Below are 27,268 nucleotides of genomic sequence, written 5' to 3' on the forward strand. Positions count from 1 at the left end.
AGCCACTCAAAAGTTAGACAGCCCTGCTCTTGAGAACCAGCACAATCCAGCACACAGGATTGTCCACAGATGGAAGCTGCACTGCAGAAGGTGGTGGTGTTGATCACAGTCACCACAACAGAACTAAAGAGAGCTGTAGGTGGCAGACATGGGAGAAGCCAGTAAGATCACAGCGAGTGATGGAGCTGGAGACCACAAGACACTTGGATGCAATGATTTAGGCATGGTGATCCTGCTTTGCACAGGCGGTTGGACTTGATGACCTCCTGAGATCCCTTCCAGACCCTGTCTTACTCCAGCACATACCAGTCTTCTGCAAGGGCTGGGGTGTCACAATAATGGAGCAGAGGCAGAACACTTCTGTGAGCAGAAATTGTCCCTCTTGGGTGTTCCCAAGCACAGCCCAGAGAGAAACTAACTGGGCAGGCTTTTAGGGTGTTTCCTTGGACCTGCTATCATCCTTGCAACACCCTTGCCCTTGACTTCAGTAGTGACCTGACCCTTTTGGTGCCCATCCAACCCCACACAAAGTAGTAGATACATTTCATGGCAACCAGAGGGCTCTGCCCACTAGCCAAGAACACACACATGGACACACATACTCGGCCCCCGGAGCCAGGACAATTTTCACAGCCAGCTTTTTCCATTATTTCTGCTTCAGTTCTGGAAAACAGCCTTTTATGTGTTCCTGCCTGTCAGCAAAAGCCCTGTGGTAGCTGTCTAACAATGAGGCCCTTGTTATAGACAATAGTCAACAGAGACACTGAGCTCTGCTATGCTGTGGAGGGCAATCAAGACTAAATCCATCCTTGTGTCCCCACCCTGCCAAGCAGGGACTATACATTTCACTTCTATGTCCTCACTAGAATCCATTTAGCATTGAACTAGAATTTCCCTGCTCCTCCCTGAACCAACTGGTAGCATGTCTAAGTAGGGGAAGACCATTTCTGGTCACCACCACTGCCAGCTTCCACAGTCTTCTCATTGACTGGCTAACAAAGCTCAGTTGCTGGCTCTTTCAGAGTTAGGGGGCTGCAGCATTTGAGATATAATACCAGGTATGTCTATAGGGACCAGCTGGGCTGCATGCCCAAGGTCACTGCAGAGGAAATTAAGTGACAAAAGCTATGACAAGAACTCCCTCTCCTGTGCTTAGCCCACACCACTGAAATCTGAGCTGGTTATCCCACTGCAGCTGAGCAATGCAGTGTCAGGAATGCAAGCACCAGCCTGGGGCTGGGGCTCAATCCAGAGATGGGAAAAATTAGAACTGTGCACACCCTGACTAGAGGGTGCATCTACTAAATCAGGGGTGCAGCAGCCCTCTGGTATGGCAGGAGTTGGGAGATTAGGGGGGTGGGTCCTCCAGTGACCAAGTGGCAAAGCCAAGTGCGCTTCCACCTGCACTCCTGGTTTCGCAGCTGGTACTTCCAGGGGGTGCATGGCCAACGTCATAGCCTATGCGTCACGAATGGCAGGAGAGTTCTGAGGGAGTGTGAAGAAGGTAGAAGAAAGCTCTATTCAAGAAGTTAAGAGGGTTTTTCAGCTGGAGTTTCACTATCAGTGGAGAAATAGGATTCTCCATCGATTTTGCTGACAAGTTACACTTATGAAGCCTGTCATGTCTGGTGTAAATCAGCTCCTCTCTTTAGAAATATTCTAATATTCAGTCTACTTCACAGGAAGGCCTTTTACTGAAGTGAGTGGAAGAAACCACTGTCAAAAAGGACACACATTAACTTCAAAGCAAATGACTACAACAGAGTCATTTGCAATAAATACCTGTAATCAACAACAGAGCAGGCCCCATAGTGCTAACTGGTGTACACTTGCTCATTCACTCACTCCTAAAAGGGTCCATGCACCAAAGAGCCTATAGCTGAAGTAGAAGAGCTGTGCCTTTTCTCCCCATTTGCTCAGGAACTCATACCTACTGAATATTGGTCGACCTGCCTATTTCCCACTGTTTTAGTCTTTAGTCTTTGTTCCACCATTACCAGCTTAGAGTCTCCAAAGTAAAGACAGAGAGGATGATACCACATCAGCCTTCTTCTCTGACACTGTACTTAAAGTACCCTGAGCATTTTCCTTACAAACATCACACTAAATCCTAAAGTAGTCCAAGCATTTGGAAAATCTGGCAAGGGAAGGGGAGGAATGGTACTGACAGTTAAACTCTCATTTGAAGGAGATGCTTAATTTATGATCAGACATCAAGGCGCAAAAAAGCCCTCTCTCCCCAGACCATCCAGCTCAAACCTTTCTTCACAGGAGGCTGAGCAGAAGGTACATTCAAGAATATCCTGAATAAATGGTAGTGTGATTCCACAGGTCAGATCCTGCTCTCTGCTGCATTCCATCTTCACAGAAGTAACTCAGTGCCACCACATCAAGCTCATATTGTTGCAAGGGCAGAAACTGATTCTAGGTCAGTATCACATGGCAAGTGAAACAACCGCGGTTCTCGAGGGTAACACACTTTGTATCACGTATATGACGGAAGAAAGACAACTGACAGTTCACTTACAGAGCTTGGGCAAGAACATGAGTGTTCTAGCAAACTGTATGCGCTGTTCAGGACAGCAGTAGATAGCAATGAGAATTGGGTCCCACTTCTGACATTGCATGCAAAGAAAGGGTAGGCTATGAGTTAGGTGATGTACTGGGTTCACCAGTCTCAATTTCAGGGATGATGGCAATGGAACAGAGCCATCTCCCCGCAAAGGACTGGAAAATGGCTTCTTATTGGCAACCTGAAGGAAGACGCTAAATGGCCATATCACAAGAGGAAGCTGGAGGCTGTCAAACTAAAGTCAGCTAGTCACAGGAGTCATACAGAGGGAGAAGCCACAGTGGGACTGGGAGGGGGTGGGGGTGGATTTCCGTAATGCCAATCATATCTATTAATATTGCCAGGAAGCTTGTGCTGTGCACTAAGTGGATTATTAAACAACATTTCATCCCTTCATAGCACATTTTAAAAATTCTCTAATAAACAAGTGGTTGCATTTAGAGAAAAAGTCACTCGCTCTCCTATTAAATCAGTCTTATAACAAAATGTGTTCCAAGGCTTCATCCATATACAAAGTTGCACCAGTATAACTAAAGTGTTATTTTTAAACCAATTTAGTTAATTCAGCCCAAAAGGCTATGTGCAGACTCTTTATTTCAGTTGAATCCAGCTGAATTCAGATGGATTCAACTTTACTTTAGCTTAATTTGGTCAACTAAAACCAAAAGAAAAAGCCATTTAAACCAAAATAAGAGACTGCTTACCCAGGAGTTTGCACCCTTTGCGAATATATGCAGGCACCTTCTAAAATCTCTCTTCCTTTACAATATGCATCATTGTGGGAAGAATCAGGATTTTATAAAGAGGGTTGAGGAAGCAACAGCCAGTGCTGTGGGGCAGGGGGTGGGAGGGGGGAGTGGGGGTGGCTGCACCCTCCCCCCCCTGCCCAGCTCTCCCTCTGCCCCCTACCAGGATGGGCAGACTGCACCATTGGAACAGCACCCAGAGACCGCTTCTAAAGTTCCCAGATCACAGATGCATCTCACCCCCACCCCCAGCTCAGAGCACTCCTGCCTTCTGCCCCACCCCCTTGGTCAGAGCCACATCCCCTCCCCTTCCTTAAATGTTTTCCCTGCCTGCCGCTGTCACTACCCCAGCTACCCTGGGGGCAGGCAGAACTCCAGAGCTACTCCTACCCTGCTCCAGCCAGTCTGCATGGTGGGTAACAGGCTCAGCAAGGGACAATGGCAGCAGCAACAGCAGAAGTTCCCACTCCTTACTCCTGCTCCTGGACTGGCAGGGGAACGCCAAGAGACTTCTCCTCCCCTGGACAGGGCAGGGAGGAGAAACCTGCCCACTGCCACTGCTGTCCTGGGATGAGCCTGGCTCCCTGAACAGCCCAGCTGGCATGGGGCAGGAATAGTTCTGAAGCTCCCCCAACCAGAAACAGCAGCCAGAGACAGTAGCAGATGGGGAAAGAGGGGAACAGGAACGGAGGGGAAGTGCCGCTGTGAATGGGGGGGAAGGGAAGGGATGGGATGAAATTCTAACCTGCTCCAGGGACTTTAAAAAAGTTCCCAGCTGCTGGTCTCATGGCATGATCTGAAAGTGGATGCAACTGCACCACTGCACATCATCAGTTACACAGATTGATTATATTTGTTCAAACTACTAAAGAAGAAACATACATGTAACAGACATGATTGTTCCACACCAACTCCTTTAGTCCCCAGGTGCCAGCACTTCAGTTGTACTCACCCACCTCTCCCACCCCAGCCCCCTTCCAAACCTGAGCAAACAACACAAAAGACTCGTCTTCCCTTACTAGTATGGTACAGATGAGCTGCAAGGCTGACTTCAAATATCTGGCCTTTAGTCCCTTTTCTGTGGGAAAGCAAGTGATGTAAAACACAACCAGGACTTCTGCTTGTGTTTTACCTTAGGAGAATTGGGACTGTTGAGTCTGGTCCACCTGGAGAACCAGTCAGGCCACTCAGAAATTAAATATTGTGAACTCTCAGACTTCAGAGGTTTAGCTCGCTCCCTTCCAATTGGTACAGATTCACCAAAATATTCATTAAATATCGGGGTTAAATAGGGGTTAAAAGACTAAAAACTGAAGAATTTTAGATGAAGTCTACCACAATCTTTTTGGCCCCAATGTATCTGTGATAAAAAGGGTTAAATGGGCTGAGTTCTAGCCTCCAGCTCTTATGGAGAAACGCTCGGGGGGCGGGGGTGCTCAGTGTGAGCATGCTTTGTAAGCAGTTTAATAGACAGGATGCCTATATGCCCTTTTTTTCCCACGGGTAGATGACAGTTTAGGCCTAGTAGCAGGCCATAGAGACTGTTCCACGATTGATTCCCCATGACTTTATGCTTAATTTTATTGGATGAGTGTTGTCCTCAGGTTAATTTTATAGTTTTGCAATGTTTTTGTGGCAAATGTGGCTGACTGTGCTGGAGGAGAAAAAAAAGTGAGGTTCTGGGAGAGTTGAGAAGAAAAGTTCCAGGGTGACAGAGCGCTGGAGAGGAAGTGCAGTGCCAGAGAGGACAGACTGGAGTCTGAGGAAGAACAGAGGAAATTGCAGTGGCACAATAAAGACTGGAGCTGAGCTATCTCCCGTGCTATTTGGGACAGTGGCTCCCTGACCACTCCTCTCAGAAGAAAACACCCTCCCCTTCCTGGGAGCTGACCAAAAGAAGGAGCTCTCCGGGGCAGGGGTGCTACAGATCACTGGGGAAGCTGGGGATAAAGAGAAGCCAGGGTCTCAAAATCAGAGGTTTGCCTCTTGGGAAGCAACACCAGGGCTGCCTGCAAGTGGCCTACAAAAGAGGGATACCAGATAAGACTTCTTATGGAGACCCAAGGTACAGCTTTCCCCTAAGAAAGCAATGTGATCTGTAACAGCATTTCCTTTGGCACTACTGGAAATTGGGTAAATACCCAAGACAGACAGCCTTAACAAAAAAATTATCCTCAGCTTCTAGTCTTGTGTGAGGTTAGCCCTTTATTAGCTCCAGTAGCCAAGGAATCTTCCAAGTCCACAAACCTGAAAGGGATCTTTTTAGAACCCAAAACCCATCACAAGGTTCTTTCACCATAAAAGATTTTTAAAAATGCAAGCCCAACTGATCCTTCCACTTTATGGGTAACTTAATGGGGCAACTGTACCCATACAATGCAGAAGAAGATTCACCTGGAATAGTATGTCCAGTTTTGGACACCTTGCTTTAAGACAGACATAGACAAAATAGAAAAAGTTCACTGGAAAAAAACAAAAAAATATCAGATTTATGAGAGAAGGTTGGAAGAATTGGGATTATTTAGACTAGAGAAGAGAAGATTGGAGAGGGATGTAGTAACAGTCTTCAAATATACACACAGGGCAGGTCCAGACGAGCCCACACAGAGATGCGGCAAGAGGCACACTGGGAACAAAAAAACGTTCTCCACACTGCATATTTGCAGCGAGGGCTCAGAATTTGATACCTGAATATCAGGGTATCAAAATAAAACATGGGGGGAAAAAGTGGGGCAGGTTTCCTGAGGTAACCTGGGAGACAGTCCTCCAGAGAGACGCTCTAGTTTCTGGCCAAAGCATCTCAATGGTGGTCCTGCTGCCCCAGCACGCAGGGCGTGAACCTGTAGCATGCTGGGGCAAGCAGAAGTGTGGCAAGGATCAGGACCCAAGAGCTGTCACAGGCAAGTAGGGATGTGGGGGTGTTATGGGTGCAGGTGGGTAGGTGTGAGGAGTGGCAGGGGAATGTCAGAGGGTATAGGGGAGTGGCGGGGGGGTGCTGGTCAGTGGGTGGGCTTGAGCAGGGGCTGCCACATGCCTGCCCCCCCAATGCCCCCCGTGGTGCCAGCAGCAGCAGCCAATGCGGCTGTGGCCTGGCTGCAGGCACAGCTGGTGGCAGCGTGGCACTGCTTGACACGGGCTCTGTACATGCTGAACGGACCCAGCCCGGCCCGGCCCAGACCCACCCACTAGTGCACCGGTTTGGACAGAGCCAGGAAAGCCATGCGCTAGTGGGCTGAGTCGGGTCCGTTCAGCATGTACAGAACCCAGGCCACACAGTGCTGCATCACCACTGGCTATGCCTGCAGCCAGGCCACAGCCGCACTGGCTGCTACTGCCAGTGCTATGGAGAGCGGGGTGGGGGACAGCCCTGCAGCAGCCCCTGCTCAAGCCCCTCCACAAAGCACAGGGTAGGACCCAACCTGGTCTGGCATGGCCTGCTAGTGCACCTTTGCACAGGACAAGGAGGCACAGCTCTGGGACACACAGTTCCTGTGCAAAGGCATACTAGCTGCGTGGTCCAGACCGGGTCAGGCTGGCAGGGCTCATTTTCCATGAGAATCAGGTGGCAATGCATGGCCATGGCACTGTGGCTACAGCAGACCATGATGCATGGCTGCTTAAGACTCATGGAAGATGTGCCTGGCTAGCCCGACCCAGTCCAGGCCATGCAGCTAACGCACCTTTGCACAGGAGCCGCGTGTCCCGGTTCTGTTCAAAGGCATACAAGCAGGCTGTATTGGGCCAAGTCCCACCATGCACTTTCTCCCTGCACGCACCACAGATCCAAAGGCAGCAGGGCCCTGGGTGACAGCCTGAGTGGCCCAGGGCTGCCTAAAGGTGCATGGCTCTGTGTCGCACTGAGCTGAACCTGCAACAAGCAGCACAGGCAGCACCAGGTCTAAGGTGGCTGGGGCTGCACCGCACTGCTGGGGACTCTGGCCACAACGGGCCCTGATCACCCAATGGCCTGTCATGCAAGCAGGCAGATGAGATGATCCAAGTAGTCCCTTCCAGCTTAAAATTCCCAGGAGCCAGAAAGCAAGGAGTTACCTATTAGTCACTCACATGGAGCACTCACAAGGCTGACCAAAGACTAATACAACGCACTAAGAAAGTTTGGCTTCTCTGTCACTACACTGTGTGCCCTGGAGTACATGTAGCCAAGACTGACAAGCCAGAGCCCAAAGACTGGTAGTTTTTATTAATCTCACTGAACATTCATCCTGCCCACCCTCCCTACCCAACTCGGATCCCTGTGTAAAAGGCCCCCACAATGATGCCAAGTGCTGCACGTCAAAAGCAAGATGCTAAATACACAGCCATTCAGGATTACTGTCAGGGGAAGAGGGAAGAGAGGAAGGATGGGACCTGCATGCCAAGCAGACGGCCCTCGCCTGGAGCTGGCACTGCTGCTGTTTTGCCTGACCTCACAGATTTTCTCCCAGAATGAGAGGGCTCCTGGCTCCTGTTCAAAGCTGTCTAGGAAAGCCTAACTGAGCACTTCCGCCTGGCAGTGGCAGCTGCTCCCGGTCCAGTAGCCCACAGATCCTCCCCCACCCCTGTGGATTTCCCAGGCAGAAGGAGCTGCCTGGCTTCAGAAAATAAGAAACATCTGCCAGCCATGTACAGGAACTGGGGGTAGTGAAGCAATCTATCCTGTCCCTGGGGCAGAAAACCCAAAGCTCTTCTTCCAAGGAAGAGAATTAGAAGGTCAAACTTGGGTGTGGAAAGCTTGTCCCTTTAACCTTCTCCCTGCCTTTCTACACCCAGTTTATTTTCCAGTCATCCAGAAAACTGCTTTAGTTTATCAAATTAAGATCTCAGATCAGCCTCCCTCCCCTCCCAGTCTAAAACATGTGGACTGGTTCAAACAAGGCCTCATGTGGGCTGGCAAGACCACAATCAAATGAAGGCGGGGGGGGGCAGGAGAAGATAGGGGAGGGAATGGGACAATGACCACACACTTGGCCCAACACTCGATTATAGCCACAACAGCATGAACAGACAACTTGCTCATTAGGGGATTTGTAGGACCCAGGTAGCAGTGTCAAGAGCATATCAAGCATGACAAACAGCTATATCAAAGGCTAAAGGCATCAGTGAGGTCCAGCAATGTGCTTCATTCAATATATGTATTCCATGTTTAGTTTAGTCCAAAGAAGAAAAGACCAAGGGGAGCAAGATTACAAAGAGGATGGAGATAGCTTTAGTAGACAGGAATAGGAGTAAATGGCCTCAAACTGCAGCAGAGGAAATTTAAATGGGAAACAAGGAAGGACTTTCTGAACATGAGGATGGTTAAGCATTGAAACAGGCTACCTAGAGAAGTTGACGAATCTCCAACCCCGGAATTTTTCAAGAGCAGGTTGGACAAATGCTTGGCTGGGATGGTTTAGTCAGCAATGATCCTGCCTTGAGCAAGGAGCTGGACTAGACGATCTCATGAGGTTCCTTCCAGCCCTACTTTCTTATCATCTGCAGTTTTCGGTCTGCCACCCTGAACCACTCCACTTTGCAACAGAGGAGACCTTGGGTAAGCAAGAAGGGAATCTCAAGGAGGTCTTCCAGGAGGTGGATCCATGATTAACACATTTCAAGCCCAGAGTACCCTTCGCAGCAAGTTGTTCCACTGGGGAAAATCCTTCAAGAACCTGTTTTCAGTTAACCTCTGGATGTCCCAGTGAAGACAGAAGGAGAGAAACTGAAGCTTCAGCTCTGGAAGCATGTCCATACCAAGTTTGTTGTGGTTTTATGAGCCCTTCAAGTATAAAGGGAGAAAGATTTCCTGGTCGAGGACCAATGAATTCATGGTGAGGGACGATTTGGTGGTGTACATGGCCACCATTAAGGGTGGAAGCCACATAATGGACTTACAGAGCAGCTCAACTTTCTTCCTCTCTTAACCACAGCCTTCCCTCCTAGCACCACCTGGCCCAAGATGGCTGCCAAGCAGCATAAAAAAAGTTAAATATACATTTCACCACTGCCTTTTCTAATTCTAACTATGAGTAGTTTTATGAACCCCCTTTTCGAAACACAAAAACAGAGCTTTGATTTTGCCTGCAAGCTGTACAGTCCTTTTGCTGATCAACTATTCTCAGTGTTAGTCACCAGAAATTAATTTGGCTTTTTCTTGCCCCTTAGGCAGAGAGAGCAAAACCTTGGGGGGTGCTGAGCGCAAGGCCCGCCCCCCCCCCCAGCAGGACAGTCTTTGGTGGAAGAGGTGGGGGGGGGGCAGATCGAGGTGAGGGAGGGAAGGAGGGAGAGGGGTAGGGGTGAATGGGGCCCTGCCCAGGCCAGGTGGTGGGATGATCGGAGCCCGCTGTGTACACTCTGGGGCAGGCTCAGAGGTGGAGGAGGCACGTGCCCCTGGGGCCTCCGCCGGGGCACGCACAGCAGCGGGAGCCCCCCCTTGCTCCTGGATGGGCTCCAATCATCCCACCACCGTGCCCAGCCAGAGCCCCATTCGCCACAGCCCCTGATCCTGCCTGTACTCCGCTCCTTCCCTCCCCCACCATACCGCTTCCCCTTCACAGAATAGACTGCTACTTGCCTGTTGTGCTGGGCAGCCAGTGATCCACATGCAGAGCTGTGATCCTGGCTGCATGCGTGCCCCTCCCTACTTCTGCTGCAGCCACCTGGAGCCCATGGATGGGTTGGCTTGCAGCCCTACCTGCTGCCCCCCATTCTGGGGGTGGGCCTGAGCCCCCTTATCCCCAGGCTTCTGCTGCCTATACCTTGCCCCTTTTCGAGGTAGATGTACCAGGGTCGCCTTTTCTCTCTGAAGAAAGTGATTTTGAGCACATACAGCTCCTTCACATACACACTAATGAATCCAGCAACAACCTGGAAGTAGGGCTCAAGCAGTCTCTCTTGTCATCTTTCAAACAGTGCTAATTTCAGACTCTCTCAATGTTCTTCCAGGTTTTTCCCTACTTCTGGAATAAGACAGTTGCAAATTTGTCATGCAGAAGAAATTCACTCTGGTCTGTTAAGTTAACGTACCTCTGTAAATCATTACACTCTCCACTTGCTGATGCTGTCATCATACTCTTAAAAAATCTCCTCTCAGCCTGAGGGAACTCCTTCACTGGCCACCCCTCTTTACGCTGACTTCCAGTGTGTTAAAGCCCTTGATGTCTTGCGCATCTCCACAGAGATTAGGGAACCAACGCTGACAACAGCCACTTTGTAATGAATCCTACCCCACCCAGTACTTTAATTTATTCATTCTTTTTTTTTTTAATTAATACAAAAAGAACTGTCCTGTGAACTTACCAAGATGCACTCAGTTTCTATCTTGCTAGTTTACACTGGCCCTCTCCAGAAACAGGCTTACAAAGAAGGCTGGCATACCAAAAACGATACAAATTGCGAACTGCGGCCTTGCCACTGGGGAACTAATGTAGGGAGAATGCAGTGCTTACACTGCTAAAAATATTAAATAGCAAATGGGCTCTCCTTCACTCCCTTTGTAGACGCTTTGAGATCCGAAAGCCAATCATCCTTCCCGAGAACCCAAGCACATGCATGTTGCTGCAAAGAGGAAAAGGAAAGAGGGCTGCAGACAAGATCTTTGCACAGGTACAAAAAAAAGACAGCACTGAATGCAAGAAGATGCAGCAGACATGAGGACAGCAAGACATGGACAGTGCCCTTATCCTCCTGTCATACTTGAGGTAATTTAGGGTGTTCTTGATGTTTCTGAGCAATGTGCTCGGTAGATGTGCAAGAGGATTGTTCATGCCGTTTTAAGAATAGATAAACATCTCTCTAGGATGGCATAGATAAAGATGACTAGGAGACCTCCTGAGATCCCTTCCAGTCCTACATTTCTTTGATTCTGAGAACTTAGAGCAGAGAACCTTGAACAAAATTTAAGGAATAAACAAGCACTGAAGAATGGTGGGATTGGGACCTCATGGAGCACGCACTGACAATGGATATAAAATGGATGCAAGGCCCAGTGCAGACCCAGGACTGTTCAGACTCTTTATTCAGGGCTGACTTCTGTAACAAATATAAATGTCTCTGACAGTGTGTGTCCCTCTGCCAGCTCGTGATCAAGCACAAAGAACCCTGCAAAGCCCCTGCTCCTCCAATGAATCTCTGCAGCTGGAAGCCTGTTCAGCATCTGGGATGATCATCAGTTTCCTGGGAGGTGAGCAACTCAAGGAACTTCAGGGTCAAATGCTGCCAGGACACTACCTATGTGCACCTTCACACCACATGATTGAGAAGAGGCTGGAAGGAAAAGGAGAATAAAAGGCACCTCAGGCAGCAGCTTCTGGAGCCATCTACAGTCCTTTATTTTTTGGTTTCTATGTAAGCTTTCCATGTTGCACCTTTCTGGACAGTTTAGAAAAAACACAGATGCTTATTGTTACCAGTTGTTTTTCCTATTAAACATAACGGTAACACAAATAACGTTGAGAACATTTGCTTTTAGCACTTGCTATCTCTTTACTTTTAAGAAAATGAGTTGCTACCATTTCCCTAAAGGTTTTTTCAAGTACCAAAAACCACTAAGCAAGCTGCACCAGCCACTTACGTGGCAACCAGTGATTCAGAGCTACTGCTTGACATTTAAACCTGATATACATCCCAGCCCTTCACCAGTGCAGTCCACCAGATCAATCACACACAAAATACCTCACAACAAGATTCATCCCAGAGGCTTAAAGAACAGTACAGCAAACATTGTAAAAGATTTGCCACATATTGGTACAACATGTCCCAAGGAAATGCACAATGCAGAAAGCAGCATGCACATTTGCAATCAATCTCTCATTAAAAATCAAGAACAGCAGCCTGGCTGTGAGCACCTCTCTCATTCCTAACTTCCCTCATCACCCCTGGATCCTGGGACTGCTGATGGAGATGCTTTCTAAACCAGCTCAAGTCCAACAGAAGCCAGGGTCAACTCCATAAACTGATGTATTGCTGGCTTCAAAAACATTGCATAGAGTACTGCTGATTACAACAACTGATTCATGACTCCGGAAGAGTTGCTTGAGAGATACGGTCACTAAGCTATACACCAAAGCTAAGGATAGATTTTCTGATCCCAAGTTGCTCTCCTCCCATCTCCCAGAATAACACAGTATGACCCACTGGCTTCTCTGCAGGCCTGTCCCACCGATAATCCAAGCAGGCTGCTCTGCTGCAACCAAGATGTTCTCTAGTTCAAAAATGACACATGCATCCTGAAAAGTTGTCATCACAGTGGCAAAAGGTTTGGTGAGCAAAAGTGGAAGGGGCATGAGTACCCAGAGTATCTGCCACCTGTCCAAATACATCTCTCTCCTAATACCAAACACAGCATCTTTCTATTCCAAACCCGTGGAAAATGCAGTACTGGGCTGTAACCCAAGATTAAAATCTACAACCAGCCACAGCAATGACTGACAGGACTAGCAATTTCAAACCAGATTTATTTCTAGTTCTCCCAATGGCTCAGGATAGCACAAGTTCTCCTGCAGAGCAAGACTCCCCAGGTAAACTCTCCACGTTTTACCAGCAATTCTCATTCCCTTCCCCCCCCACTTCCTCCTGTCTCCCCATCCTTTGACTACAGCTACATTCATCTCCTCCCTCCTCCCATCTCTCACCTACTGACCACCACAATTTACATTTTCACTGGCTGGCTTTCTTGCATATGTACTGGTCTCTAGATGCTTTACGAGTCTGCTTTACCAGTCCATCCAGGAAGAGCACAGACCATCTGCAGACGCTTCCTCAGCCTGACAAGGGGTGTTTGTGCCTGAAAGCTTGCTAAAAAGAATTTTTCCAACTATTTGAGTTGGTCTAATAAAAGATATTGGATTTACCCAAAGAACCTTGCTTGCAGAGCAAACATATTCCAACCTTCAAGCTACCATAACAAGACAGCCATGCCCACTAACCGCATCTGCTCCTGTAAGGAAGAAATGCACTTGTTTGCAGTGGTGACCTGGTTCAGTGCTTCTCAGCTACAACTACAAGAGCGAGCAAGGTGTTCAAGGAACTGGGGCACTGGCACCTTTACCACAGCATGAGGGGGTATCACTGATGGATTGGGAATAGGAGTCAAGAGGAAGGCTGGAATAAGCAGAGGGTAGCATAACCCAGTCAACTGTGCTCTATGGCTGACTTAGCTAACCATTTGTTGTGTGACCTTAGCAAGTCATCCCCAGCTCCTCCCCTTTCTCTCAGTTCCCCTCCCAATCTGTAAAACAAAGGTAATGATACATTTCCCCATCTTCTGTAAGCCACCATCAGATACATAGATGAAGAAAGCTAAGCAGCAGTGACATTTGCAGTAGCAACATAACATGCTGGGTATTTGTGGGAGCAAAGGGAAAACACTTTGATTACTAGGGATATAGTGATGGGATGTAGAGAAGGAATGGGTGGTTTTCCATGAGATTTGAGCTTCTGGAAGGTTAAGGCTGGGGTCTGACATGGGTGGCCTTCAGTGACTGGGCCTCTCCTCTCTACATAGAGACATTTCACTGATTTAAAATTCCAGCCACTTTAAAACCAGATTTAGTCAAACTCCTATGTGGACATACTCTCATTATAGTCTACCAGTGCAGGGTAAGAAAGATCTCACTGCTGAGACCCCCTTCAGCTCTGTCATCTGCTCTTCCTACCCAATACAGCAAAACAGCTCACTCACTCTCCTATATAAGGGATAACAAAACTCTATGCAACTCTAGAGGCAACTTCTGCCCAAGGTGAGGAAGCCAAAAGTTTAGCAGCATTCAAGGCAAAAGTAGACAAGTGATCAAGCTTTATATTAAGACTCAAAGTCTAAAGTGGTTATTGATAACTACAAAATCTTGCTTCAGTGTAGCAAGTGCTTAGGAGAAGGCATAAACCTGTTGTAGACATGGTCAGCATGTTACAGATACAAATATGTTGAAAGCTACAAATTAGCCCTGCACTTTCCCCAAGTGTCACTCCAATCCCTTTCCTTTGCCTGCTCTGCTGCTCTGATTTCTGCTACCTATCTGATCTCCTGCTCTGCCTTCTGCTTCCTGTCCTATTCACTGCTGTACTATCCAGCCCCTCTCTCCTATGCCACTTGTGGCACCCATGTTGCAGGTTGGCTCCCTCATTGTAGACGATCACAGGCTGCTTATGAACTCTGGTTTATGGACCTGTTTGTCTAGATGGTTGCTGAGTCCATTTAACAGATGGTGAAACAACTATTTAACATTAACCCTTTTGAACTATTTATGAACAGAACAAAATAATAAGATGAGATCAGATACTTATCTGGCATGTAAGAGCATTTGAACTTAGAGCTGGTATCACTTGTAAAACAGATCTAAATGCTCAAACTCTGGCACAAAAGTCAGTCACTAACTGATGGAGGGTAGTAGGAAACACCCTTTCTGAGCTGTTTACTACAGAAGTATTCACTGCTGGGTTTCTTCCTCTAAAGCATCTCGAGCAGGTCCAGGGAGGTGATCCTCCCCCTCTATGCAGCACTGGTCAGGCCGCAGCTGGAGTACTGCGTCCAGTTCTGGGCGCCACACTTCAAGAGGGACGTGGACGATATGGAAAGAGTCCAGAGGAGGGCCACTCGTATGATCAGGGGTCAGCAGGGCAGGCCTTATGAGGAGAGGCTACGGGACCTGAACCTGTTTAGCCTCCACAAGAGAAGGTTAAGGGGGGACCTTGTGGCCTGCTACAAACTGGTCAGGGGGGATCAGCAGGTATTGGGGGAGTCCCTGTTCCCCCGTGCGCTGCCAGGAGTGACCAGGAATAACAGTCACAAGCTGGCGGAGGGTAGGTTTAGATTAGATATTAGGAGGCGCTACTTCACAGTCAGGGCGGCTAGGGCCTGGAACCGGCTTCCAGGGGAAGTGGTGCAGGCTCCTAGCCTAGGGATTTTTAAAAGGAAGTTAGATGAGCACCTTGCCGGGGTCATCTGACCCCGGTGCTCTTTCCTGCCAAGGCAGGGGGTCGGACTAGATGATCTTCCTAGGTCCCTTCCGACTCTAGCTACTATGAAACTATGAAACTATGAAAGCAGGGATGGCCAATCGTAGCATATGGTGTAGGATAAATTAAGCAAGGGGTAGAAGCAGAGCAGACCAGGCAGAAGAAAGGAATGAGTGGCACAAGGGAAAGGTGCAGGGCTTAACTTGTGGTATGCCTGCCCAAAAGGTTGGCTCGTGGTGCTTGAAAGTATCTGGTACTGAGCACGGTTAGAAACATCCAATATGGAAATTCCACCATTATCTCCAATTTATACATGGGTCAAGGGACTTGGACAAAGTCATGCAGTGAATCAGTAACAGGGTTAGGAAAAGAAAGCTTTTCCCAACTTCCTGTCCTGTGTCCTACCATTAGGCCATGCTATGTACACAGCTAACCCACTGACTGGTTGGTAGAGGGCCCCATTAATAGGGTTGAGATGGAAAAGGTGTTTGTTTCACACAGTGTCTTTGTGTTCATCTCACTGAAGCTGACAGCCTCCCTGCAGTGCTGGAGCTTCCCTTCCCTGAGAAGCTTCTAACAGAAGAGAAAATTAGGGAGTGAGAACTTAAGACTCACCCCAAGAAAGGTTTCTGCCCTCCAATTACTCCAATCAAATCTCATAAGTGTCACACGGAGGAGGAGAGAGAAGCAGGCAGGCATGGACGCACAAACATAACAAGGTGCAGCAACAAGAGGAAGAGGCTGAAGTGATCCAAACATGCTGGAAAAACTACCCGGCTGAACAAAATGCAGACAATATTTTACCTACCTTGCCTAAATCGGCAGTTTTCTTTTTTTTTTTTTTTTTGTCTGTGTACCCCTTTACCTACAAAATACTGTACCTTGTACCCCCCTACACCTGCCACGTCTCTGCATGTTTAGGAAGAGTGGCAACACCAACATCAATACTCAGCAATGCCATTACTCCCTGTGTGCTGACTAATCAGAAGCTTTACTGCCATTACTAAAATTTAGTCATGTATCTCTTAGCAAAGCACCATGTACCTCCAGTCTGTAACATGCATGCGTCTGAGGATGAGGTTCAAAAACAAAACTAGCAACAAATGTGGCATACAAATGGAAATTTACTCAGCCAGCATTCAGTTCCTGGTGCCCCTGAGTGTGCCCACAGATGTATTTCAGTAAAGAAATGGATTTCCAGTTTCAAGCTTGAAGCCTGGAGGGCAAAGTTTATGTGAAGAGTGAGAACACATCTGCACAGGCCTTTACCATACAAGGACTTAGGTCATCATCTGACTCAAGTGATAGATGCCAAAGAGATGCGCAGAACACCTAACTGGGGTCAAAGAACAAAACGAAGCACCAACCACACAGATGGAGAAGGCAGGCACCATCACACTGACTATAGGAAAGACTCCTGCAGAATTGGAAAATAAATGCTGAGCAACATCCTCCGAGGTCAGTAATGCATCCCTGAATGCACCACAAAGAAACGTACCACCATTATAGAATACACTTGTTCAAAGTCTGCATTAGGGGTTGAGAACCTGGTTTTCTCATCTTGTCACCTGTGGAATATCTGCGTTCATAACTACACAGAGAATATTTCAAGAGTTTTAAAGGCATCAGTAACAATTAGCATCTTCTAGTCTGACCTCCTGTGTAACACAAACCACAGAATTTCACTGTTACCTCATTAATGGGTGCATCTACACAAGACACTACATTGCTGTAACAATGCACTACAGCGATGTGGCATCAGCAGGAGCAAACTGTGATGCCGCAACTACATTGCCATGGTGACGTGTTCCCTTGCTATAGCACATCACTACGACGACATAGCAGCTAAAGATAACCAGGCACAGCCAGCACAATGCAATAATGGCTGTTACTGCACTGTCATTTAGGAAGTACTAAATGACGGTGCAGTAACAAGTGCCACACAGGCACATGTAGATGCACCCACAGTGTCCCATAACTTGTATTTCACTACAGTATTTGTTTCAAAAAGGTATCTAGCCTTGAAGTCCTCCATTTCCTCTCTCCCCAGCTTCAGAAACAAGAAACAGTTTAGAAAAGTGAAGAATTGGCTACATAGAAAACAGGAAAACACAGTCCAAAATAAAAGGAACCCAGGCTTTTGCTACTGAAAGATTAAAAAATCATTTAAATCATGTTTTCAATTATTTTTTTTAAATCCAAGGGTTTGGGGTTTTTTTTTTTACATACGTATCCTGACACATGGACAATGTTTAATGAACACAAAAATTGGGGGGGGGCCGGCGGAGTTCCCTTCAAAATGACCTACTGCAAACACTTTGACCAGCAATGTGTCCATTTTAACCAGGTCAGTGCAACACATTCCACACCCCTCTGTGCCCAGTCTGTCAAACAGCTCCATTAATGGCAATTCTAGGAATGGGGACAGCTGGTCAGAAACAGAGCAAAAAGACACAGCACAGCACCTCTTTATACCCCTCCCACCCCAGTAACCAGGTGGTTTCTAGTATGCTTCTCAAACGCTCCACTTACCCTTTTGATGCTCACACCAGCCCTGAATAAAGGTGTGGTCCTCTGTGCCTTGGGGATGGCTCAGGTCTCCCCTGAAAAAAGGAAAGACAAACAGAAAAGGAGTGAGAAGATGACAAGTTCTGGCTCTGTGGAAAAGGTACAGTTTTCTTAATGTGATTGAAAATGATTAATGCTCTGTATTACAGCAGTACTTAAAGGCCCCAAATGACTATGAGCCACCAATGTGATTCAGCGGTGTACAAGACAAATGTGTTCCTATGTGCTTTCAGCGGTGCTTAGGGAAATTTTAGTGCTATCAAACAAGGAGGCAACAAGGCTTCATCTGGAATATCATGCAGAATGCTGGTCCCCCACATGTAAGAAGATAAATTTAAATTTCAACAGGTGCAGAGAAAGGATATTATGATGACCAGAGAAATGAGGAACCATTATACCAGGGAAGACTAAAAGACCTTGTCTTATTTAACCTAGCAAAATGAACACCAAGAGCAGATACAGGAGCTCTCTGTAAACATATTGGGAAGGTAAACACAAGGTGGGGGAAGAGTTACTCAAGCTAAAGTACAAGGCAGGAACAAAAAGAAATGGGTATGAACTAGTCATGAATAAGTTTAGGTTGCACAATGGAAGGTTTCTAACCATCAGAAAAAGTTAGGTTCTGAAACAGCATCCCTAAGACAAGTGGTCCATTAGTTCCAGACATGGAGTTTGTTAGCTTTATGAAAAAAACTAAAATAACTTGTTTTGTGAGGGCAGAGGACCAGACTCAATAATCCAGGAGACCCCTTTTAGGCCTGTATATCATCTTAACAACCATTTATCACAATCTGATTCGCTCATCAACAAACACTTAATATACATGCAGGCAGCCACTGAGTCATTTAAATAGAAGAGCCATCTAGGGCAGTGGTGCTCAACCTCCATCCCATGAAGCCATGTCATCTGGCCTGTAGATCTCCCCATGGGTCCAAAAGTTTGGTGGCTGAGAACAGCAGCTGCATCAATTGCTGCTCCTCTGCTGCCAAATTCCTAGACCTGTGGGGAGCCCCATAGGCCTGATGATGTGGCCCTGGGCACTATATCATTCAAGAACACTTGGCCATACAGGCAGACCCAGGCTTGCAGGAGCAGGCCAGCACATGGCTAGACTGGGTATGTGGCCAGACGGCATCCACAGACCAACCCCTATACTGGCTCTGCCTGCAGCCTAGCCCTGCACCACTTATCCAGCCCACAGGGCCAAAGGTTGAGCATTGCTGATCAAGGGAACTCCAGCACTGCAGTGCTGGGTACTTGTATAACGAACCCAAATAAACAGACAAAATCATCATTTGGTGGGTTTGGGGTTTTGTTTGTTTGTTTTGCTGGGAATACAGCTTTGGAAGAGCTACCTCAACTTTACAGCTGGGAGTTATTTCCCAGTCCAAAATGCAGCTGAAATCTTGCACAAACAGTGCACGAGACATAAGACCAAGGTAGCAGAGGTCTCACAACAGGTGATATCCTTATGAGTTTTCTTCCATTTTGACCTGAAATCCCTGAGGGCAGCTACGAAGACTGGGAGGGGAATAGGAGGTGGGAGGGGGAATATTGTTGTCATTAATTCCAAACTATAACCCAATTCAACATCAAACCCTAGTCCAGATCTGACCACTGCCCTCCTCAACCCATCACTGTTAAATGTACATTTCTGGCCTGGATGAGTCCAAGTGTCTCCACTTTAATGATCAACTTCCTCTCAGCCACCTGACAACAGAAGATGCTTTCCCACACCAGTGAAGAGTACCCATAACTTGAAACAAGGTTCCAGCCTCACTAATGTACTTGATGAAGGACTGTGTGTTCAGGTGAATAAGAGGCAGAAGATAGATATGCTTTAGAAAAGCGTTCTTCAGAGACAGTGAATACAGCAGGGTCAGATGCACTAGTTTTCTCACTCTGCAGACCACAGATCAAGGTCTGGGTGTGAGGATCAAGAAGCAACCATAGGAGGGGGGAGGGATTCTCTCATCTCAGTCCATAATGGGCCACCCAAGAAAAAGCAGCAGCCACCACACAACTCAAACATGGAGTTGCAAGAGGCAGCTCTCACATCCATATCAAGCTCTGGGCACTTTCATGGATCCTACATGCTTAACAATTTACACTTCTAAGTGCCTTCCACATCACTACCAACACATACACTTAACAACGTCAAACCAGCTGGGTACATCACCATTTTCTTTTACTTCCTTGCTTGCACACGTCCTCCCTCACAAGCAGAACTGAGATGAGGGAGAAGATGAAAGCAATAGAATCTCTTCAGCTCACTGGGACAGGCTTGGAGAGGAAGAGTTGGGGGAGGGAGGGAAGAGAGTGAAGACAGCTGACAAGCAAGCAGGGGTGTTGCCTTCCTCAGAGGAAACCAAGGCAGACGGAGCAGCTGGCACAGGAGATAAAGAAAAGCAGTAAGACACCTGCTGCTGGGACCCCTTTCCTTCCCTGCCTCCCACTGGGATGCATTATTAACACAGCGACACAATGCTCTCCCCAGCTAAGTGCCTGTGCTGCAAACAAGCATGAATATGCATCAGTTATTGTTCAGCAGTCAGTCCCAGGCTTGCTGCTGATTTACAAGCCAAGTGGGACTGCTAGACAAATCCCTTTTCACCCCACACATGCTCAGGCTAGCCTCCTTCCTCTGCCAGGATGCTGCCCTACTTGATAGGTGCCCTAAATTAATGGACCCATGATGGAAAGAAAAGACAAACTGCTCCATCCCTAAGTGCAGAGGAAAGAGAGAGTACCCTGGAACAACTGAGGATCATGGCAAAGGTTTGCCTTGCTGTACAATACTGTACTACAGAAGGTGGGCAAGGGCAGGTTGCCCAGGAAGAACAGGAGAGTCCAGGGGCACCAGTGGTCACAGCCACCTCTCCCTGTGCTACTGAAGGCACCAGGCCAACAGCCCATGCGCATCTTCTCCCCAGTTAGACCAGAACTCGGACAGAAGCAGCAATGCAAGCTTTCTAAGCTGTCCCATCAATGAGCTGCAACTCAGACCATAGAGTGACACTGTCCTGGATGCAGAGGAGGTGATTAATTCTCCATGCCCATCAAGAAAGAAGCTGATTAGTGTTAACTAGAATGCAGGACTGAAAGGAACCTTTCGGGTCGATGAATCCATTCCCCTGCCAAGACCAGGTTATATAATCCTATTCACAAACTAGTCAAACTCCATCTTACCCTGAGTTGGTCTCAGTTTTAAGGTCTTAAGATCTCCCAGGAATCAGAAGAGTCCAGTCTGATTCACTGATCTATTAAAGACTCACTCTGGAGCCCGGGACAAAACATACCATGGTGGTATGTTTCTATGGTTTAAAGAGTAAAGACTGTGTGTAATTTAACTAAAATATTTCTTTTAAAAATAAAACCTGTTGGAAATTAAATTTTGGCAATAAATGTGGACAGTTAAAACACTGTCAAGATATTTTATAATTATTAAGTTATTATGATATGTAGGCTTTAATGCATCATAATGGCATACCAGAAAGGAAGTCAAAGTGCTGAACTGGTAGAAATCATTGGCTAAACACTTGGAATAGTGTCTGCTGTGAGGCTTGAAGCAGTTTTCAAAACACCAGCAGGCTCTTTTGAAGGTGTAAAAAGAATATTTTATTCACTTGAGTTTATTCCACTAGTTCAGCTGTAGTTCATCCAAAATTGAGAAAGTAGGGCTTGAAAAAACAGGAAAGCTTATTTTTCCTCACATACTTTATAAGGGCATAGATAAGAGGATGAGCTCCACTACTTCTAAACTCTTGAAGGATGCTGGGAATAGGAACAAAACCGTTCCATTCACTAACTACAGGCAATACTTTAAAAACAGAGCATGTTTGGGGAAAATCTGTTTATGAGAACCACACTGAAGGTGGTTTTATTTAACTAACAAAAATAATTTTAAAGTGTTGGTCATGTACATTTTCAGTTGCATTCCAGTTTCCAAGCAGAAGCCACTTGGGTTAAACCACAAGTGAAAGAGTCATACAGTAAACAAGAAATAATAGAGACTCATCAATTTTCTAATGCAATGAAACTGCAAAAATTAAATTTTATGAATAAATGTATATTAAGCTATGGTTACCTCTTAAACAAACATACAGAGGTATGGAGCATCCCCTGTTTAACAAAAAGTGCCAAATTATGCCAACCATTTGGTAGGAGGGGGACAATAAATTAACCTTTCCTTGGAAAAATATACTAGAAAGCACAAATGCAAAACAAAGATCAACGATTTAATCAAACCAGCAGGGTCCTAGCACTGGCCTTCAGTCCCAAGCTGGGTCACTTGAGCCCACAAGCAGAAGACCATTGCCAACCACTGACCAAGAGCAATGACATCCACACAACGTTACTCAACCTTCCTCATTCAGCAATTAGTATGTCATGGCAGCACCTATCATCCTCCCAGAAGACTGAGGTCCCACTGTGTTAGGTGCTGCATATAAGAGCCAGTCCTTTCCTCTAAGAGCTTGAAATATAAATAGACAAGAGACTGAGGACATGACCCCTTCTTATTACAGATGGGAAACCAAAGTATTGAAAGATAACTTAAGTAACTTGTCCCCAGTCACACAGGAAAGCAGCAGTAAAAACTGGGGATTTCTGATCACTCAAGTCTCTCATTCTTAACCACAAAACCATCCCCTTCCTGTCACTGTCTGGGGCTGATTATGCAGAAAACAGGACAACTGTGAGAAAGAAGTTCATTTCCTTACACCCATCTCAAATCTCTCAACAAAATTTGCATGGTCACCAAAAATGGAGGTTTCCCTCAGAGCACGTTGCAACAGAGACGCACAGGATTTGGGCAGGCTGATAGCCAGCACATCCCAAAATAGAGTAGCATCAAAAAGAAAGCATACTGCCTACCCTCTGACCTCTTCCTCGCAAAAAATAAACTGTAGGAAATGAGGCTGTCTCTTGACAACAGAAAATATCCCCCCCAAAATTAAGATTCTGATTAAAAAATAAAACAAGAATGGGAAACAAAGGGGAAGTGAAGTAAGCGACAGCCATTTTAGTAACAGGGGCTAGGATTGATAGGTTACATGTAAACTGAATCACTTTTGATGTAAACTGCTGTGGAGGACAAAGAAATCCAGAAACCTGCTGCATCCTGTGCCAGGGAGATGCACACATCTAGGCCCAAAATTCAAACCTTGCTGTTCTGCCTCCTCTAACTTCCCAGGAAGTACAGAAGCAGAGGTGAGGGGAGGAGAGAAACAAAAGAGGACTGGAAAACTGAAATGAAACCCTCCATGTTTGCCTGTCTGGGATGGGTCCATCTCTGTAGGCCCATTTAAAAACCATAATGGACAACACACTTGTAAATAAACCAGAGGACATAATCAACTAATTTACAGACATTTGGCATGGTACGCACCACGAGGCAATGGTCCCAATGGAAAGAGAAAGCATGTGTGGCCATCCACTGCAGTGCTTCTCAAATATCTGATGTGGTAGGCCAGCAATTTTTTTTCCAGTGGGCCAGGGACTGGTGCCCGGTTCAGCTGGTGGCAGCAACTGCGTGTAACAGCGCTACACAAATGTGCGACCGGCTGTTTCTTTCTTTCCTCACTTCACACAATGTGACGTCACCTGGAGTGTTGGAATGTACAAACTGTGGTGCTATGACATATCAATGTTATGCTTCTGAAAATATATTTATTTCTTTCCTGGCAACTTGCTGCAGACTGGTGACCAGGGGCTCGTGGACTGGCAGCGGTCCGTGCACTATCACTTTGAGAAGCACTGAACTAGTCTCAAGCAAGTGTATGAAAGCATGTGTAGAGCTGCAATGATGAACACAGGCACTTATGTGCAACAGCAGTGATGCCCAACCTTTTCACCCTGCAGGCTGGATAGGTAGGGCCAAGTCTGTCTGCAGGCTGGATCCAGCTGGTGGACTCAATTCAGTACATGGGGCTGGCAGGGCAGGGGGGAGGGGTGCATGGCCTGACCTTGATCTATCCACTGGGGTGATGGGGAGCACCCTGGTCCCAATCCAGATGCAGGGGGACAGGAGCAGAGCATCCCAGTCCCAATCTGGATGTGCAGGGCAGAGGGGGATGGGGAGCAGCCCAGCCTCATCCAGAGACGCAGGGAGCAGGCCTGTCCCTGATCCCGGTACACGGCAATGGCCTGGGTGGCACTGGATCCTGCCACACAGAGCTTTCATTGCTCCCCCACTGCCAAGTTTTGCAACCCATGGGAATGCCTGCAGGCCAGATGCCATGGCTCCATGGGCTGGATTTGGCCCAGCTGGAGGTTGCGCACCCCTGTGCAACAGCATTCCAGGCCAAAGAGTAGTGAGCCTGGGGAGGCGCGGATGGGGACGGGGTGGGGAAGAGTCTAATGGACCCTCTGTAGTTAAAGCTGTCTCTGCCCTTTGTTCCTGGCCCTCCTATTCCCAAACCCACTGACATTTTATAGCAGAAATGGAATGTGTGCACAGGCATTTTTGCACATGCACATATGATCAGGACAGGGTCATCCTTTTACTACAGCTTACAGTACTGTTGGCATAATATTCAGTGCTGTTATTATAAAATAAAGCCTGGACTTTAATAATGATGGTGTACCAGTGCTTTATGCAGACACATTACAGGAGAGGCTGCAGGTGTGATCACAGCCTGACTGTGCTAGGCGCTGTACAAACCCATTATGAAATGTTCTTTACTGTGAAGAGGCTGCACAAACAGACACAAGGGTTGAAGTGACTTTCCCAAAGTCAAAGCAGTCCAGTGATAGAGCCCAACTTCCTAGCTCTTGACCAGTAGTCTATCCACATTGCTTATATGACTGAAGAAAGGAAGCATTGAGCCCATTCTGCAGAGAGGCAAGTAAGTCACTAAGAGACAAAGGGACATATCTGGCATCTGACTCCTACTAAAATCATTGGCAACTAATAGATACCCTAAATATCTTTGAAAAATCTGGCCATCAGCAATTTGACCAAGGCTGCCTAAGTATGTAGCAAAGCCATAAAGCAAACTCTGATCTCCCATATCCTAAGCCAGTAAGTTAACCATAACAATGTCTTTTGTCTCTTTGCTGTGATTTATTAATCACACATTACAAAGAATTTCATAGAATCATAGAAAAGAAGATTGGAAGGGACCTCAGGAAGTCATTTAGTTCAACCTGCTGCTCAAAGCAGGACCGTCCCCCACTATATCATTCCAGCCAAGGTTTTATCTAGCCAGGTCTTAAAAACTTTCAAGGATGGAGAGTCTACCACCTCTCTGGGTAACCTGTTTCAGTGCTTCACCACCCTCCTATTGAGAAGGTTCTTCCTAATATCTAACCCTAACCTCCCTTGCACTCCTTCCTATCTTAGCTGCCCTTTTTGACTTAATTAGCCCATTCCCTACTCAAATCTACATCAAATGAATGAAAATGCAGAACAGTATTAGACCTTTGTCAGTGGCTTCTTGCCAAACAGTAGCCTACAACTGCTCTTGCTGGCATTTTAATTGAAAAGCAGAGTTTTAGAGAGGTGGATATTATGAACTGATATATCTATATAGCTATATCTATATAGATGAAAGAAATTCCATCCAAGTGAGGCAACCAACCATCCCATATTTTCCAGGACAAACCCAAATTTCAGAGTTGTATCTGGGCCTTCTCAAAGACTCCCTGAAAAGTGACTTTTGTCCCAGATTTGGAAAGATGATCTCAACTTGGGTGACATATTCCCCGCCTCCCCCCCGAAAGGCAGAGCTAAGTCAGCTGGGATGCAGTGTTGTGAGAATACAGCAGTACTTCTTCTACTCTAAGACATAACTGAAACTTCCTCTTGAACTGGAAATGGTAGAACTGTGCTCTTAGGTTGATCCTGAACCCAGGTTAATTAGCCCACTTGCAGGACTGTGTGAAGATGGCTGTATGAACCAGAACCAGCAGAAGCATAAAGCAGAGATGTGATTCCATTTTTTCCATGTCCTATTTTTATGCACTTACCTGCTGTAGTGGTATATTTAACCCCGCATAGATAAAGATGGTAACAAGGCTGTAGAACCATTTCACAAAATCGCAGCCTGAGGATGAGCTGGCAGATTTCCTTTTGACCCAACTGTCCTTTATAGAACATGTCATTCTGAGAGAAATGTCCATTTCAGCCTCTGAATAACAAGCTCTACAGAGAAGTCCCATATAACTGTCAGCAAAGGTCACAGCGCAGAGCAAACCTGAGGTGCCAGAGAGTTGAAACATGCCTTCTAGATGTCTCAGTTCAACAGACAGACGCTAGAGAGCAAGCCTCCACTTGCCACCACACACCCCCCTGCCCCAACCAACGTGCAAATAACTCCACCTGCTCTTAATTTACAGAGCAACAGATCATGGAGCTCAAGGGTCACAGAAAGTTTCCTGTGCAATGTCTGGCTTACAGCTTCCCCTTCAGCAGCACCGTCTGAAATGGGCACCTGCCTCTCACAACAACATGCAGACAGGTGACCCAGGACAAAAGAACAACCCTCAGCCTATCCCATTGCAACCAGCAGCTCTACAGGACCTGGGCCAGACCCAGGTCACCAGAAAGGCTCAGGTCAATACCTACTTTTCTAAGGACAGACTTAAACATTTCAGCTAACTTGGAAGCACGAAGGGAAAATTCAAGGGAGGAACTAACAAGAAGAAAGAGGTAAGAACCTGTTTAGGTATTAAGTAAAAGGAGAGAGAAATTAACAGAAATTGTAAAACCTTTAGACTATTCATCCGAGCATAGGCAACTGGGAGGTCAGGGGAATAACACAGGAATTCAGGACGCTGGCAGATTTAATCTCTGCACAAGCACACATGAGCTTTCTTTCCTGGTATTGCTACCACCAGCTCTGAGAATCACATTGTTAGAAGAACAAAATGAAACGTTTAATATTGTTTGTTCATTTTTAAGGATGGTTCTTCTGGAGTGAGGTGAAAGGGTGGCATTACTCCCTTCCCACCTCAGACCTTTTCATCATACAAACTGAGCAAGGGCATAAGGAACTGCTGTACCAGATCCGAGCCTCAGTTAGCTTACCACTGCCCTGTCTCTGTGGCTGGTCATAGTTGCTCTGAGGCAGGTATAAGAAATTCTGCAGTAGGCAATTATGGAATGGCCAATACTCAAGAAAAGTTTCCTCCTAACTCCAGGTTACGGCCTTCACGAGTGTTTGTATCCCTTCCAAAATGTATGTCTTACTACTACTACTACAGTGGTGTCTACAAGTCCCAGGACATCCTGGTTCTGGGCAATGTCACTATGACATAAAAACTTCAAATCCTTTTCAGTCCTGCCAAGCTGCAGGCCCCAATGATATCTTGTGACAAAGAATTTCATAGGCATCCTGTAAACTGTGGGGGGGGGGCTTTATCCAGTTTTCTGCTTTTTAGGCTAGGGACAGAAATTATTTATAAACTGGATTAAGTTATTGGAAACTGGTTCAAATCTGTAACA

At 46.7% G+C, this 27,268-nt stretch overlaps 1 protein-coding gene across 1 annotated transcript in view; it reads right to left on the bottom strand.

Annotated features, from left to right (window-relative positions):
* The window catches only part of HRAS (HRas proto-oncogene, GTPase), a 98,724-nt gene that overhangs the window by 35,876 nt on the left and 35,580 nt on the right, over window positions 1-27,268 (bottom strand). The window contains exon 2 of the mRNA XM_090032380.1: window positions 17,785-17,855. The gene's annotated coding sequence lies outside the window, so the exon portion shown is untranslated. The remainder of the gene's footprint in view (window positions 1-17,784; window positions 17,856-27,268) is intronic.

This window comes from Crocodylus siamensis, chromosome 2, assembly GCF_052110815.1.
Source record: "Crocodylus siamensis isolate JL-2025a chromosome 2, ASM5211081v1, whole genome shotgun sequence".
Classification (NCBI taxonomy): Eukaryota; Metazoa; Chordata; order Crocodylia; family Crocodylidae; genus Crocodylus; species Crocodylus siamensis.